General features: G+C 39.6%; 1 protein-coding gene and 1 pseudogene across 1 annotated transcript in view; both read left to right on the forward strand.

Moving 5' to 3' along the window:
• The window catches only part of COLEC12 (collectin subfamily member 12), a 195801-nt gene that overhangs the window by 63042 nt on the left and 114938 nt on the right, over window positions 1–17821 (forward strand). The gene's annotated exons all lie outside the window — the stretch shown is intronic.
• On the forward strand, window positions 5859–6631 carry LOC122232587 (annotated as a pseudogene).

Consider the following 17821-nt stretch of genomic DNA (forward strand, 5'->3'; position numbering starts at 1 on the left):
AAACAGATCTCTAGCTGAGAAAGACCCCTTTGTCTAGTTAGTCCTGTGGCAGAGCAGGGCCTATTTGAGCAGTATTTTAATCACTAAGTAGTGTTTTTTCATGCAGTCTAGTAACTTGACCAAGAAGCAACAAAGAGTTGATGGCTAGCTAGCTGGAGCTTATTTCGTAGCAATAGTCTGGCTGACATACTATGCACATTAGTCACAGATTCTGACTTAAATTCTCTCCAGAGACGACACAGACACATGGAAGACCAGAGGGGAAAGGTGAACAGTTATTAAGAATATCTGACTGCCAGAAACACAATCAGAGTCTTTTGTGGACAGTTGCTGTGAACAGAAGATGAAGAGTCTAGATTTCAGTCCAGATTTCTGTTGTGTGTTATCAGAAACAAGAGTGCAAAGTTCCAGGAAATTCTTTAGCCTAACCCATCAGAATAATAGTCATTATATTTGGACACTTGTTGTGTTTTGAGAACAAATAAGTGTCTTCAACTTATGTGTAGAAGGCTATTCAGTATAATGCAATATTCAGATTTTAGATATCCAGAAGGATTCTTATCGAGCAGGCAAAATTCTGAATGCTTTGTCTACCTCAGAGCATTCAGGAAAAAGATATGTATAAAAAGAGACTTCAGATATATGTCAGCCATATATTTCTATGAATTTAACTTCTCATCCTTTCTCTTTTATAAGTTAAGCCTAATTACATTTAGTGAATATTAATAGTGTTCATTATGTGCAAGAGAGTGTGCTGGGTGCTAAAATCTTTAACAAATTCAGAATCCAGCTAGGGAAGTGTAAGTGAAGAGAATTACAGTATCAGGAATAAGTACTAAATAACACCAGAAAGCTGCTAGTCAACCTAGGCTGAGCATTGGCCTGGAGCAGGGGCCATGTAGGACACTTCTGTGAATGGCAAGTGTTTTGGCTCAACTGGGGGATGTAGGGATGGCCAGGATGGGAGATGAAGCAGAAAAAGATAGTTTAGACCAGAACAGTGGGGTGCAATGGAGATGATGTTTGCACTAAAACCCATCCAAAGACTTCTGTAAGGAAAAGGTAGCCATTGTGTGATTGCAGAAGAGAAAGTAAGCTTCAAATATGAATTTTGGGAAGATAATTTTGATGGCTGTGTGAGTAGGGAAGTGATAAGAGAGGAGGTATCTCAGATAGGGGTTTGAGTTTGACAACCATTGCATCCCACTTGGCATGAGATGGTGGCAGCCTGAGCTGATCAGGACAGTGAGGAAGAGTGGCCGGGAGAGGCCTTGTGGAGGAAGAATAAGCTAGATGTGGCTGCTCAGACAATATAGAAACATAGGTGATAGAAACCTAGTGCAAGTTTGGTTGTGAAAGCAAGTCACCCCCAATTATGGAGATTTGTCATGGAAATACCATGTACCACATTTATCTCTCTGGGTCATTATCAACCATTATCAGTTTATGTATTTTTAAAACATCTTCAGTTTTAAGCACTGTGTATCTTCCCTTATTTCTTCCATTTTCAGATGATGCTTTGAACCACTTTTCAGTGGTTGGCATGTTCTTTCACAGTTTTCCATCATCAGTGGAAAGCATGTATTCTAATAATTCCTGTTCCTTTTTCCCAATCAGTAAGAATGGCTTAATGATATATGGATAATAGTTCAGTAGTGTTATATTATTAGTAGTAACAAGATGGCATCCTATGATTGTGTAATGACTCCCTCTTGGGATATGGGTTTGATTTTTATGGACAATCTTGCAGGGTACTTAACCTTCCTTCTTTTTAAAACAATTTTTTTAATGTTTATTTTTGAGAGGGAGAGAGAGAGACAGCACAAGCGGGTGAGGAGCAGAGAGAGGGAGACGTAGAATCTGAAGCAGGTTCCAGGCTGTGTGCTGTCAGCACAGAGCCCAATGCGGGGCTCGAACCCACAAACTGTGAGATCATGACCTGAGCTGAAGTTGGACGCTCAACCGACTGAATCACCCAGGCGCCCCTAAACTTCCTTCTTTCTTCTCTTTTTTTCCCATGATTATATTCAGAAGATTACCACCTGCCACAGCAGATCTCTTCTCCAGCCTTTTAAGAAACAGAGCAGACCTAGATTTAGGAGGTGATGATCAGGACCGGCCTCTAAAACCTTGTGTTGTCTTCCACAAGTGGTGACTCCTAGAGCTGATCGGCTTCTGGGCTAAGCAATAACTTGACTTCAGGGCCTCCTCGGGATGCCAGAATCTTGTAAGAAGCCAGCTGTTCAGTTGCCATAGGAGTCTCAGAGAAAAAACTGGCAGCCACACGCCAGTAATCTTCTGACTATATTAAGTTTCTTGGGCCCATACCAGTCCTACCTTAAGTGAAGCCCCAAGCATCCTTGATTGTGTAGGAAACCAAGGGCCAGCCTTTCTAAAGTGCTGAATTTTCAAATGCAAGGAAGTAGGTGCTTTTCCTGAGGGAGTAGCAAAATGGACAGTAAATGTGTGGTCATTTAAATGGTATGACTTGGTCCTTTTTTCCCTTATAGGGGGGAAAAAGCAAGTTCATACTTAAATTCTTTTTATTTTCAGCCTCCTGTTGATGTGATTCCACATGTTAAGATTTGTTTAAAGGACTATCAAAGGTAAACCTTCAATCTAGAATGACATAGTGAAGTTTTGCAGAACTGAACGTTAAATTTGAGCATGATCTGAGTACAGTCAGTTCTGCTATCATGCAGCATATTGCCTTCCTAAAAACCACTGCACTATGCAAAATCATGTGATAAAAACCACAGGCTAATGGGAAATGTAGGGTAAGGGGCACAGGACACAACCCTCAAAGACTTCACCAGTGACATATGTTTTTTAAAAAAGATAAGATTCTGTAAAAAGATTAGCACAGTTTTATACACATTAAAGAAACACGTTAAGAAGCATGTAAATACTATGGTAAATGTGGCACTTTATGTTGAAAAGTTTGTTTGAGGAGGTAGATACTGAAAGGGTTGTTGCTTGTGAGTTTTGTGAAAGGGTGGAAGGAAGGTTATCTGATATCAGATAGAAAGTTCTAACACCAGATGTGGATGGGAATGGCTCACAACACACAGTGAACCGAGGTAGCTGGGTGGTGTTTAAAATGTGTGGGGGGGGGGGGGGGGGAGGCACGCACACACACTGCGCATTTTGTGTATTCCCACATGGCTCAATTCAGCTGGATGACGTTTTCTGCATTCACTTAGTGTTTGTCACAGAAGAAATTTTGCATTAGCAACAAAGTGAAATTCATGTTATGCTCAAATTGTTTTCTAATATATCAAATGGTTCGGAAAGAATTTGTATCCTCACACTGGCAATACAGCAGAACTCCCCCTTAGCTTCTATATAAGGAGTCTGAGACCCAGCCAAGCTAAATGAGGTTTCCTAGTCAGATTAGCAGTAGCTGAGCTGAGTGTGAATTCTTGGACACCCAGGCTCCTTTTGTAGTAGGAATGTCTATGTCATCTGTTGCTTCTTTTACTGTTATATCCTTTATTTTTATTGTTAGTGATAACATTATTTTAGTACTTGTTTTAATGTAGGTGTAAGCACTTAACATAGTATGTGGAACTGAATAAATACTTGTCAGTAAATGAATTAATAAATGAATGAGGTTAGTGAATGGTCATAATCAAGCCCAGGTTCATTGTGGAAACAATTCTAGACCTGCGTGTAGAGGAACAAATAGAAAAGATATGTAGAGTTCAGGATGGCAGTACTCTCCTTATATACTCTTCAAGGTTTCTTGGGTTTGTTTGGATTTTTGTAAAATAATTAAGGTATAGGCTTGTGACAACAGACAAGCTATTTAACCTCCCTAGATAATACCAGAGCTACCTCATTGGGTTTCTGTAACAGTTAGATAAAATCATGTATATAAACTCTTAGCATAATGCCCGGTACATGGCAATGGTTCATTAAGTGTTAGCATGTATCATCATCATCACTACTACTACTGTTGCTGCTGTTTTTCTAGCATAACCCTCTGTATGTTGGAAGGAACCAAGAACCAATGAATGTGAGAGAAGGCGCTCTGGTACTTTTCCTGAGCTGTGGCCCAGTTTTTCCAATTACTCACTGGATACCCCAACCCAGAGATACAATAGCACTTCAAACTCAACACATCCAAAGTCAAACTCATTGGCTTGCTCCCAGTAGACTCCTCCTCATGAGTTCCCACTTTCCTCAATTTACCCAAGCTAGACACCTCAGTGGTCCTTTATTCTCTCCTTCCTCCTCCACATTCCATGGGTCACTCATTAAGTGTGACCTCAATTAAGTGTGACACTCAATTAAGATTTTATTGAACACCAAGTGTGTACGAGGCACTCTCCAAAGTGCCTCAAGAAATAAGCGTGAATACGGCATGATTCTTGTCCTGAAGAATCTTCAGTATAAGACAAGATGCAGAGAATGAAGCGCTGAATGCAAATCCCACATAGTAAGCCAGTCAAGGTAAAATGTATTGACCAGCTGTAAGAGGCCACATGATGTGATCATGGTTCCTATATGTTGCCACTCAAATACAAAGTGGACAACCGTTTACATGGAAAGATGATGAAGGGTACCATCAGGGGATCATTCTGTATTTTAAAAATTTTGGTCCTTTTGGTTAGCAAAACACTTGTCAGGAAAACTAGTGTTTGTTTGTTTGGTTTGGTTTGGTTGGGTTTTTTTTTTTTTTTTTTTTTTTTTTTTTTTTTTTTGAGAGAAAGGAAGACAGAGGGAGAGAGGACACAGGAGCAGGGGAGGAGGAGGGGCAGAGGAGAGAGAGAATCCCAAGCAGGCTCCATGCTCAGCACAGAGCCCATCTTGGGGCTTCTCTACCTCACAACCCTGAGATCATGACCTGAGCCAAAAGTAAGAGTCAGACCCTTAACCAACTGAGCCACCCAGGCACCCCTGGGAAAACTAGTTTTATTACTTGTTCTCCATTTTGGGTCCTAAAAATATTCTTTCACATGATGATGACTTTACAGTAAAAGTTTTCCCTTTTTAAGAATATTCAGTTCTTTTTTAATGTTTATCATTATTATTAGTTTATTATTATTTTGAGAAAGAGAACACAAGGAGGGGAGGGGCAGAGAGAGAGAGACAGAGAATCTGAAGCAGGCTCCAGGCTCCGAGCTGTCAGCACAGAGCCCGATGCAAGGCTTGAACTCATGAACCATGAGATCATGACCTGAGCTGAAGTCGAATGTTTAACCAAATAAGCCACCCAGGTGCCCCTAGAATATTCAGATCTTCAGGTGGACTTGTGTCTGTACGGTAATTGTTTTTTGTGGTGATATGAAGGTAGGTTGAAAATAATTTAAAGTCGACTATTTAAAAATTTTTTTAAGTTAAAGAAGTTTTAAATTTAAATTAAAGAATTTAAATTTCTACTTTTTATATACTCAGTTGGATTAATAAATTGAGCTTAGCCCATTTATTCTCATATTCTTAGCGGTTTTGTTGTACAAATAAAACCTTAGAGATTTTTAATTCACTGTAAGCTTCAAATGTAACATGTAAGTGAAAGGGAACATTATCTTTCAAATGCACTATAAATAATTTATTCACTAGTAAGTAATTAGGCAGTTAGGAAAGAGCTGTGGAAAAATAAAAGTTTTTAAAATAGGGGTAATTAATAAGCAAAGTTATCTAGGTACAGAGTCTGTAGTTCTCCAAAGGATTTATTTATTGATAACTTCCATGTGCCAGGTCCTGTTCCGGGAGCTGGGGATGCAGCAGTGAGCAAACCAGAACCCAGCCCTGAGACAGTTTACATTCTACTGAGAGAGACAGGAAATAAACTAATAAACAATAAACCTGTGATGCCAGGCAGTGATAAGAGCTATGAATTAAAATAGGGGCAATAAGGGCAGCACACACGCATTCAAGCCAGAAGCACAGGTTGGGATTGGAAAAATTCTTCCAAGGATGGAGGCACAGAGCGCCAGGGCTGAGGACAGCTTCACCCAGGTCACCCGCCAGGATGGCCCAGGGGCCCAGGGAAACAGCAGCTGCATGGACAAGGCAGGCAGAGGCCCGGCCGCAGGGAGGCCCGGCTTCCCACCCCTCTCCGGCCGTGGATTCCTAGGTGGGAAAGAAGACACAAGGAAAATTCCAGTCCCAGCTAACAGATACATGCCATTAAAAGAGAACGGATGCAGAGATTTACTCCTATTGTAGAACATTTGCGACTTCAGATACGCTTTACCTTGAAATTCAGGAATGTGGAATCAGGACTTGTAAAGAAACCAAGGACGTTAGTATTTTGACAAAAGCAGCTGATTTTGTGAAAGCCTTTCTCTTGGGTTTCAGGTGGAGGACATACTTGCCCTCATTAGGTTGGGTAACCTTTTCCTAGAGTCTTTTGAAATTACGGATGTGATGACCCTAAAGGGAGACCACCTGTGTGGGGCAATAGGAAGAATCACTGGCAAAGGAGGAACCACCCAAATTCACCACAGAGAGTGTGGCATGGACAAGGATAATTTTGGCTGATGTGAAGGTTCACATCCTTGGCTCTTTACAAAATATCAAGATGGCAAGAACTGCCATTTGCAACCTCATACTGGGGAATCCTCCATCAGAGGTTTATGGCAATACTCAAGCCATGGTTAGCGGAGCAGCAGATCCATTCTGATTTCAAATCACTGACATTTTATCTTGTCTTTGGACTCTAGAGAAAAAGACTTTGCCCTCCACTCATGGTCACAAGAAACCGTGTGAAGGTTTTTTCCATTTCTTTAAGTCTCCATCACTTGTTTCGTTCTCAGCCAGAAGCATAAATAGAAAGGAAAGGTTTGATTATTCACACCCAGCAGCTTTGAGGGTAATTTCCATATCTAAATTTAGTACCGTTATTATACTTATACATTATTTATAATTTATCACTTCATTTTAAAGAAAAGATATGCATAGTTAATAATTCTCTTATTGGAGGAAAACTTATTGTTTAAACAGTCCTTTATGAATTCATAAATTTATTTATAAATGTATAACTTTTATGAATTGATAAACATTTCTTGTCTATGGAGTATAATTAAAAGAATCATCTCACTAAAGAAAATAAGGGCAATAAGGATTAGCGAGTAAAGAGTGCTAGATGCAATAGATAAGGTGATGGGAAATCACTCATAGATTGTGGGGCTTCCTCCCTATTTGGTTGTTCACTAAGATTTCATTATTCACGTTGGCCTAAATCAGACATTCGAATTGACATCTACCATCACACAGTCCTACCTTCCGTTTCACTCTGGTGCATAGTCTCTGCTAGCTTGTGTTGGTAATGAATTGCATAAGAAAATAGCTTGCGTTGTTTATCAAATCTGCCATGTATAGAGGTTGTCTCATGTGGCACACATTATTCTAACAATAGTGTAAATACTTTGAAATCTGCATCCTTACTAGTGGGGAGACAAAATGCTTTCATTAAGAAAACACATACATGAAGCAGATGGCTAACTAACAGCATCTTGATGTGAGCAAATTTTAGTCTCAAATTCTATGGCTTCATAATCTCAGAGGGATTTTCCTTCTTACTGTTAAGGAAAACTTACTCCCCACTGCATTTTAAAGAATTAAAAGTCACATTTGTATGTTAAGAATATTCACTTTGGCCTATTAAAAAAATTATGATTGCCCCCCAAAAGGGGGCTTTTATGACCTTTTACATTTTTAAAGTAAAGCCTTCCATCTGGCTAAAAAATATCTAAAAAAATAATTCTTTTACTGTGTTTGTCTTTCCTAGTAAATGTTACATTCATTCCTTAGAAAGTTTGCTCTAGGGCAAGTTCATTTTGGCCTGATGTAATTTAATCCAAAGGGAGAAAAACATTAAGTTAATGAAATCTTAATGGAAAGCCATTATATATAGTGTGGTGTCTTAATTATTATTCTCCCAAATTATATTGGCTTATAATTTTTAATTTAGGTCTAAAAAAAAAGATACAGTGTTTAGTTACCTAATTAAATGCAATGCTGATTCATTAGGGGAATAATACATTATTTAATTCCTTTTAAATGAGCTCCCACAGACATGTGTCTGTATGTATCAATTGGATATAATTTCTCATCAATCACTTTTTTAGCCATGATAATAGATTGCTGAGCAATCCGTGGCATCTGTTCTGACCACCTGGAGTTATTCAGTGGGTAACTTGAAGTAACCAATTATTTTTAATTATTTTTAACAAAAAGATCAGATTTCTGTATTCTCTGAAAATGGGAACTACCACAGAATCATATGAAAATCAACCTTCTTTGCCATCATTTAACTTGATCTGAAGAGATATAAAAAGTGTGAGTTTTTATTGCTTAGGTTATTTATTTTATTTTATTTTATTTTTGAAACTCAAGACAAGATTTCTAACAATTTTTTAAGGTTTCCTAGTATAAGTTTGCAAACCATACATCCAGTAAAGGACTAATATCCAAAATATACAAGGGACTCATCCAACTCAATAGCAAAACACCCAAATAACCCAATTAAAAATATTTTCTTTCATTCCATAGTTTCCTTTTTATTTTGTTGGTGATTTCCTTTGCCTTGTAGAAGCTTTTTAGTTTGAAGTAGTCCTACGTATTCATTTTTGTTTTTCTGCCTTTGCTTTCAGTGTCAAATCCAGGAAATCATTGCTAAGACCAATGTCAAGGAGCTTATACCCTGTGTTTTCTTCTAGGGGTTTTATGGCTTCAGGTCTTCTGTTCAAGTCTTTAATCCAATTTGAGTTGACTTTGTATATGGTCTAAGATAGGGGTTCAGTTTCATTCTTTTGCATGTGACTGTCAGTTTTCCCAAGGCCATTTATTGAAGAGGCTATTCTTCTCCCATTGTATATTCTTGGCTCCTTTGTCATAAATTAATTGATCATATCATTGTGGGCCTATTTCTAGGCCCTCTAATCTATTCCACTGATCAGTGTGGGTGTTTTTATGCCAATACCATACATTTTGGTCACCATGACTTCATGACATAGTTTGAAATCAGGGAGCCTGATGCCTCCAGCTTTGTTCTTTCTGATGATTGCTTTGACAAGCGGGCTTTTGTGGTTCCATACACATTTTAGTATTGTTTGCTTTGTTTCTGTGAAAATGCCATTGGAACTTTGATGGGAATTTGCAGGGGCTCTGTAGATTGCTTTGGGTAGTATGGATATTTTAACAATATTCTTTCAATCCATGAACACAAAATATCTTTCCATTTATTTGTGTCATCTTCAGTTTTCCATAAATGTCTTACAGTTTTCAGTGTACAGGTCTTTCACCTCCTTGGTTAGATTTATTCCCAGGTTGTTTTATTCTTTTTGATGCAATTTTAAATGGGACTTTTTTCTTAATTTTTTTTCTGATAGTTCATTGTTAATATATAGAAATGCAACTGATTTTTGTATATTGATTTTGTATATTGATTTTGTATATTGATTTTGTATCCTGCAACTACTAAATTTGTTGACTAGCCAAACCATTTTTTGGTGTGGTCTTTAGGATTTTCCTTTTTAAAAAAATTTTTTTAAATGTTTATTTATTTTTGAGAGAGAGAGAGAGCACAAGCAGGGAAGGGGCAGAGAGAGAGAGGGAGACACAGAATCTGAAGCAGGCTCCAAGCTCTGAGCTGTCAGCACAGAGCCTGACGCAGGGCTCAAACTCGTGAACATGATGAGATCACGACCTGAGCTGAAGTCGGACGCTTAACCGACTGAGTCACCCAGGCACCCCAAGGGTTTTCTATGTATGGTATCATTTCATCTGCAAATAGAGACAATTTTACTTCTCTCTTTATAATTTGGATGCCTTTTAAAAAGTTTTCCTTTAGCGTCATCTGTTTCCTCCCACCATTGTCTCACCTTAAAATGAACATAAACTCTGTGGGAGGAAAGACTTTCTCCATTTTAATCTAGCACACAGAACATAGCATAACCCATGGCAAACATTCAGTCAGCATTTGTTGGGAAAATGTCATTACTTTTTATTCTTTTAAGTTTTTAATTTGTTTTGAGAGAGAGAGAGTATGTGCATGAGTGGGAAAGGGGTAGAGAGAGAAGAAGAGAGAAGCCCAAGCAGGCTCTGCACTGTCATTGCACAGAGACCCATGCAGGGCTCAAACTCATGAACCGTGAGATTATGACTTGAGCTGAAACCAAGAGTCGGATGCTTAACCAACTGAGCCACCCAGGTGACCCAGAAAAATGTCATTAAGTAGGCCCTCCATGAGGGCAGATAACAGTTCATGTAGAATTGTGCACTTTTAAAAGACAATAGTTTAACACCAAAGACAACTTTGAAAGGAGAAAATAATACCTCCCAAAGACAGCCAGAGAGGAGAGTGGAATCCAGGGAGCATGTCCCACATGAACGTGGTACGGTGGGCTTGGCATCTCCTTCATTTGGGATAATACCAAGCATGTGGTAGATGTCTAATAAATGTTCGTTGTATTAATTATTTAGCTATGGGCTTATCTTCAGTTATATTCAGTGAACATTTGAGGATTAGTTATGAGCTTTGTCAATCATTGGGCAGACACAAAGATGAATAAGAAAAGATCTTTTTCCTCTAGAGATTAGTAATTACATAGATAAGCCTCAGTCTTGTTAGTCCCAGCCATAGAGTTTCACTTTTCTTCCAAGAGGGCTGCATCCCTGAGTTACCCCCAGAGATCCACTGAAGAGGCTTCCAAAGGGCTCAGCCTTGTGGGGATCACCTAGGACAGTTCTGCCCATGGGGACAAGATATAGAACGCTTCCACCTATGTGTACTGGATGACCTGCAATTCTTGCTTCTTTACCAGTTTTTAAATGAGGATTTTCCCCTCCCTTGAGGCCCAGATTTAAGTACTGAAAGGGCAGGGACCCACGTACGTTACTCCATGCACGTTGTCTTTGTTAGCATTGTGGGCATAACTGAATTTGTCCTTCTCCTTGACCGTCTTGTCCATCTGCTCTTCATTACTTTAGACTAACCAGAAAAATTGTGTCTTGTCTAGGGTGACACTGCTTTTCCGTAGCTGAGCCAGGGCAGGAATGCACCTCTTCTTTTTTTTTTTTTTTTAATTTTTTTAATGTTTATTTATTTTTTTTTTCTAGATACATGTAATATGGTAATACACACACAAAGACACACACACATATAAAAACCAGTATATCACTATTTGTGAATACAAATTAATTTAATGTTTATTTTTGAGAGAGACAGAGACAGAATGTGAGTGGGTTGGGACAGAGAGAGAGGGAGACACAGAATCTGAAACAGGCTCCAGGCTCTGAGCTGTCAGCACAGAGCCCAACGTGGGGCTCGAACTCACGAGCTGCGAGATCATGACCTGAGCTGAAGTTGGACGCTCAACCGACTGAGCCACCCAGGCGCCCCACGAATGTACCTCTTCTAACTATGGGGCCAGTGCTGTATCCAGGACACTACCTTCCCTCAACTCATGCTGCGTGAGAGACAGGTGACATCGAGTACACATTACGTGTGGGAAAGTACTTTGGAAATTGTCTATCAGTAGGATGTTGATCAACAACCAGAATGAGAATGACTTTAACTTCATGGTGCATGAACTGCAGACCACCATGCACAATTGCTCCAGAGGAACTCACATGCCCACCTTTGTTGAGGACCCTTGCTGCCCTAATTATTTAGTTCCAGATACTGTAGACCCCAAGGAAAAATCAATAGCAGTGGCCTCAGAGAGAAGTGATTCCCTCTTTTACTGACTCTGGGACCTTGAGCAAGTTATCTAATCTTTCTAAACCTCTATCTTCTCATCTAGAAAATGGAGATTATGAGTGCCTGCCTTCTGATGGCTGTGAGAATTCAGTGTATGTAAAGCCCTTAGTAAGGGCTTCTAGTAAGTGCTTAAGAAGTGTTAGCCATTGTTAAAGGGTGATTATTTTAAAAGGGTAAATGATGACTCTCAGATATCAAATGAACACGTGTCAAGGATTTATTTAATTCGCTCATTAATGAGATAATCAGTAGGTTGTTACAATCAGGTACCTGGAAGGCTGCACCACACAATGCCTAGTTTTCTGCTGATAACACCCATTAATCATTCTGATCCATTTCAGAATTTTTCACAATTATTTTCTGCATTTTTTTTTTCTTATTGCTAGTTCCTTATTTGCATGCTAGGAATGTTTTGAGGACCAATAAGTTAATAGATATGAAAATTTGCCATATAAGCTGTGATATATTTTGCAAATAGTAGAGTACAAAAGAGACAGGTGAGGCCAACCTGAATTTCAGGCCAACCTCTGATACTTCCTGTGATACTGTGATCTTGAGCAAGTCACAGAACACCTCTTTGCCTATCTTTCCTTAGCTGTAAGTTAGTGTATTTAAGATTCACTGCACAAGGCTATGGTGAGAATTAGATGAAGTTACGTGTGGGAAAGTACTTTGGAAAATAAAAAAAAATGCTATAGAAGGGATGTGATGTTATTGCTCTCAGCTTAGATTTGGTCCATTTTTCTTTAAGAAGAGACTTTAGAATAAGAGATGGAGTGGTGAGTTCTTAAACTCACCAGGTCATTATTACTGCAAGTTGTAAATCACATGGAGAGGTCTTTAACTCAGTAACAATGATTTATGGCACTACTGTTGATCCAAAAGCACCTCTCCAATATTCACCCACATGTCCTGATGGCTCCAGAGAGAAGTTCATGGTGCCAGCAGTGGTAATGTTGATGCCCATGGGGCCATGTGTCCTTAATTAAACCTGTAAGAACGGCATTTTACTCTCCTCAACCTCTTCCCCCAGTGCTGTCATCCCAGAGTCTCCCCTGGTTATCCTGTAAAAAGAGATTCATTTAACCAGCCTGTGGAGACTCTCAGGAATTTGCAGGAATTGGGAAGGAAAAGTCTTTGGCCCAGCGCACTCCTTTCCTGGCCCAGTTCTGGGTTTTGTAATTGAGAAGGGATAAGGAGGGTTTGGAGTGAGTCCAGGACCCGACACTGAAAGCACTGAGAGGAGTTGAGCGAGCTCTGGTGGGAGGTGCCAGGACTGCTTCGCCTGGAAAGGAGCAGGCCACAGCAGGACTCTATGGGCAGATGCTTCCACAGAGGCAGTCTTTCTACCATGCCTGGTGCAGAAGAGAGTGACTTTACCTCAAGGGATATAGTTATGGAGACCGAAGAACTGTCTGCCTAAGCTAGTGAATGCTGTGGACACATTTATGAAGGTTCTACCAAGTTCTTCTCTAGAGATTTTGAAGAACAAGATTGGGACTCTCTTAATCTGAAATATTACAGAACATGTCTCCCCTGCTGCCCCGCTGAGGCAGAGGCTTGATTCAGATACGAAGAAGGGAAAAGCTGAGACAAGGGAACCACACCTGATTGTCCTACCTTGTCTATTGTGACTAACAGAGCCAGGTGAAGGTGGGAGAGAGATTGAGTAACTGAGCTGACTTCCCTGTTTACCTTCCCTTCCCTGTGCCCTGTGAGGGGCAGCATTTGTGACAGTGTTTATCACACTTACTTCCTCTCCTTAGACTGAGCTCTTCAAAGGCAGAGCCTTGGTCTTCACCCCTGTGTCTCCAGCCCCTAGCATAATACCTGACACGTAGTAGGGCTCAGCAAATATTTGTTGAATGAGTGCACAGATATGAATAACTCCTTTGACAGGCTGAGGTCAAGTCAACAGAAACCTCAATGCTGGAGACACTGACAGAAACCCCATTTAAAAGCCAGTTGACCAGCCCAACCTGTGAGTGCTATTGAACTGTTCACCATAAAATAGTAAGGGAAGCCTGAGTTCAAACTTCAGCATTCGTAGTGAGACTATTTTCAGCTTTCTCAGAGACAGCATCTGTAAATAATCAGGCAGAAGCCTTTTATAAAACAACACAGAAAAACCTCAAAGACTATTCTAAGGCTGCAACATTTAAACAAGATTTTAACCCATGGGGACGCCAAGATCAACACGGAGCTTCCTGAACATAAAAGCCTGGAATGTCATAGCAGTGTGGGGGCAAAAGCTATGATCGCATTTCCCCTTTTCTAAATTATATACTGCTTAGTGTTAATGTGAGCGGAGGGCTGGGACAGAGACGGCCCTGTGGGTTACGTAAGTAAACCTCCTTGCACCCTCCATCTCAGCTGTAATGCAGCATCCATGGTGACAGTGGTTGGAGGGAGTCACCAGGCTGGCTGGACTGACAGAAGGCAAAAGGTCACTTGTAGGTCATGCCATGATTTAAGTACTTGATGTAATTTATAACTGGGCTTTTGCCCTATGTAGAAAAATGATCAGGGACATTTGTTGTGTAATTTCTTCTCTCACTAGAAGATGTTGTTCTTAAAACTGAGTTTAGTGGCAGCTATGAAAGACCATCTGTAGCACATTCCAAAATCACTTTCTTTTCCTTCCCAATTGGCAAGAGGGACAAGAAACCAAATGAACCCTTTAGCTCTCTCAACCTGCATGATTCTCGCCTGAGGAAGAGAGACAGGTCTCTAGGTCACATCTTTCCCTGTCCCTGTATTAGGGACCACATCAGCCAACCTCAATTATAAACAAGTGAAAACAGAGTGCTCCTAAACCAATCTTACTATCCACCTTACTATGTGTGTGGCCAGTATGATATAAAAATCTGCCCATTTCTCAAGTTACCTGCAACGTTACTTCTTAAGGCTCTTCCAGGGAGACCTGCACTAATAATGAGTCGTCATGTCTTGTTACCTGGGCAAGCTAATATTTGAACAACTATCATAACACCTGACAGTTGATACAACTAACTTTAATTCCTTACTTTAATTCCTTAAATCATTTTAATTCTTTAAATCCAAAAGGATTTTTGAGGTTATTTTCTTAAAAAATAAGAACGTTATTTGGAAAAATAGTACACATATTCATTTTAATTCGTGTGTTCTGGACTTGAGGATAAGGCTACATCTTCATTTTTGTACTCCTAGTTGGTGTAGTGTTTGGAAGATGGTCTAAGCCCAATAAATATTTTTTGAATCACTGAGTGAGAGGAATATTTACAGAGCAGAAGCCTCTGTGCTGGTTGGCTGTGAGTCCAGTGGTGTCTTCTTTCTGCAAACTCTGAAAATGTGTATAAACAAAAAGATCAGAGTGAGAATTTAAAAAGAACATTTATTATAATTTTCAATAATATGTACTTTTTAAGCTCATGAATACCGTATCTGAAATTGTGCATGGACACACATACACCCCCAACACTTCCCATAGGTACATGCTTAGACCGTCACGCATAGCCTGTGTGTGAGTGCATGTATATATATCAATGTTTTTTTTTAAAAGATACGGAAAATATAGTTAACAGTAGTTATCTCTAAAAAAGGAGTAAATTTGGGAAAGATAAAGAGTACTTTCACAATTTAGCTTATATGTTTCTCATTTTTGAATTCTTCCTATGAGTATGCATTTGTATATCTCAGTTCTTAACACATGGTCTGGCACTTAGCAAACGTTAAATCAATGTTAAACACACACATAAAGTGAATCAGTGAATGGAGTGACATGTAAATTATACTCAAAACATTTGACTTTGAGAGAGTTAGGAGTAGAATGGTGATAAGGAAATTGAACTGAAGACTTAGGAAAGAGAGGGCATCATCTGGGTCTGTCAATGAAAGAAGCCATCAGAAATATAGGAATAGTTTTGGGTTGCTATTGATAAATATATTTTCCAATTAAAAAAAACCAAATGGCCCCAAATTTACTGCCCACTATTAGCAAATAACATAGTATTATGTAGAGTAACATGGTATTACACATAATTGTAGGTGTTCCTCTGGGCTTATCTATTGCCTGAACAAAGGCCAATGGCCTGGCAAGAAGGCCACTAACTTTGGTGATCTGCTAACCTGATAGGGCTGGACAGGCATAGCTTCCTGAAAGGCCTTTGTACTCACAGTCCTCTTCAGGTAATGCTGGTTTGCCGCATCAAATAAAGAACTAATGAAACCATCTGGAGAAGGAGACAGCAATCTAGTGGTTCAAGCACCAGTCATTTGGCCCGTCCATGAGCTTGATGTCCAGAAACTGACATGATGCGTGAGAACGTTTAACCCGAATCCAGCTGGTATGACCCCAATGCAAGAAACCCTTTCTTGGCCCCTCATCTAGGAAATGAGTTGGCAGTATTTAAAAATGCTTGAATGGCAGCTTGGAGTCTATTTGAAGAAGCTGGTAGAAAGATCCCAATGGCAGGAATGTCCAGATAAGATTACCACCAGTAGTCGGTTGCTGAAATCACTTAAGTATTTTGATCAGGTGGAAAAAGTGCCACTTAGCTTCAGTCTGGGTGGCAGAGAGTCCTTTTAAATGTAGCTACAGCACAGACGTTCTGTGCATTACTCATGCTGTGAAGTACATGATTTAAGCCACTGACTTCCTAAATTAAAGACACAAAAAGGCAGACATGTAATTCTTTTAATTACACCTCCAAATTTCTCCTACATTCCTTTGAGTTTGTCTCCTGTTTGTCCGTGTTTGCCTGTTTGATCAACCTACCAGCAGAAGATGAGCAGCGGTGAAGGTAGAGGATCTGTAAGAGGATAAAAGACTTTACTTAATTTGTTTTCACTATAGGAAAATGAAGGCAGTGTTTTTGGAAGTTGAGAAGATAAGAAATCTGATTTCTGCTGATAGTAGAGCATTTCAAGGCAGAACTGAGACATAATGTTTGTATGTTTTTTTGCTATCTGCTGTCCACTAACATGGGTTATTAATAAAACATATTTGACTTCTATCACCAGGCAAGAAGGTTCAATTTTATCTTGTATTTCTAGTAAAGTACAGCCTTCTAACCTTAACATGTATTTTTCGTAACTCAGCAATAGAGACAGGCTGCACTTTCAGAAGGTTTGTAGTCATGAACAACTTAAAGCTGTGTGTACTTTTTAAAACTATGCAACCATTTAGATATTTATTTGTAGGAACTAATTGAAGTAGGTACTTAGAAAGCCATGTAAGTTTGTTTTCTGCTAGATGACATGAGAAACTGAATTTTGGAATTAAGCAGCTAAGTTTCTCTCCTCTTTCTCACCTGTTCCCCTTTGTAAGGAAGGGGACATGATGACTTCTTTTACTGTCACAGTTTCTGGGTTGGTTTTCTGATTATAATGGGAGACGTGCTAACCCATCTGTACTCCCAGACTAGGCCTCACTGACATCAGTGCACCAGTCTGAAGGTTGTTAGGTCTCTGTGCCAAGAAAAGCCTCTCTGTAATCCCACGGTCATTAAACTAGTGTAACCTCACCCACCCCAGATTTCCCCCCCAGGTACACTTGACCTCAGCTAAGTCTTTAACATGTAACCCTTTGAGTGATGTTCTAAGAATGTCCAGGTTGGATATGGCCTGGTAAGAGAAGGCTACAATCTTTATTGGGGTTTCTGAGGGAAAGGAAGGGCAGAGCAGGATAAATAGGATTGGCTAGTTTGAATAATTTCTGAGGGATTTTGGCAATGGGGATGGTCTCTAGTTGCCTGGTACCTGGCCCTGGGATGATTAAGGCAGAGGAATATTGTATCCAGGGTGAATGGAACAGAATGAGGAAGTCTGGCTCTGGATTGGTTAGTTTGCATATCAAAGGCATGCTCCCAGCTGGGCCCTTTGCTATCTCCAAGAATTGGCTATCCCCAGGGGAGGGGACAGTCTCTTTTCAGCTAGAAAGGGTTTTTTTTAAGGTGTCAAAACATCATAATGTACAGAAAATAAAAAAAATACAATACAGATGAGTTTAACATATCTGTCTGAATCTTTCTTAGTTACCTTTTGTGGGTTTGCATGAGTATTTGCCAAATTATGTTATAAAGTGATTTGCCTTTAGTGGTCTACATGATTTCAAATGAATGGTACGGT

The sequence above is a fragment of the Panthera tigris genome, chromosome D3, assembly GCF_018350195.1.
Source record: "Panthera tigris isolate Pti1 chromosome D3, P.tigris_Pti1_mat1.1, whole genome shotgun sequence".
NCBI lineage: Eukaryota > Metazoa > Chordata > Mammalia > Carnivora > Felidae > Panthera > Panthera tigris.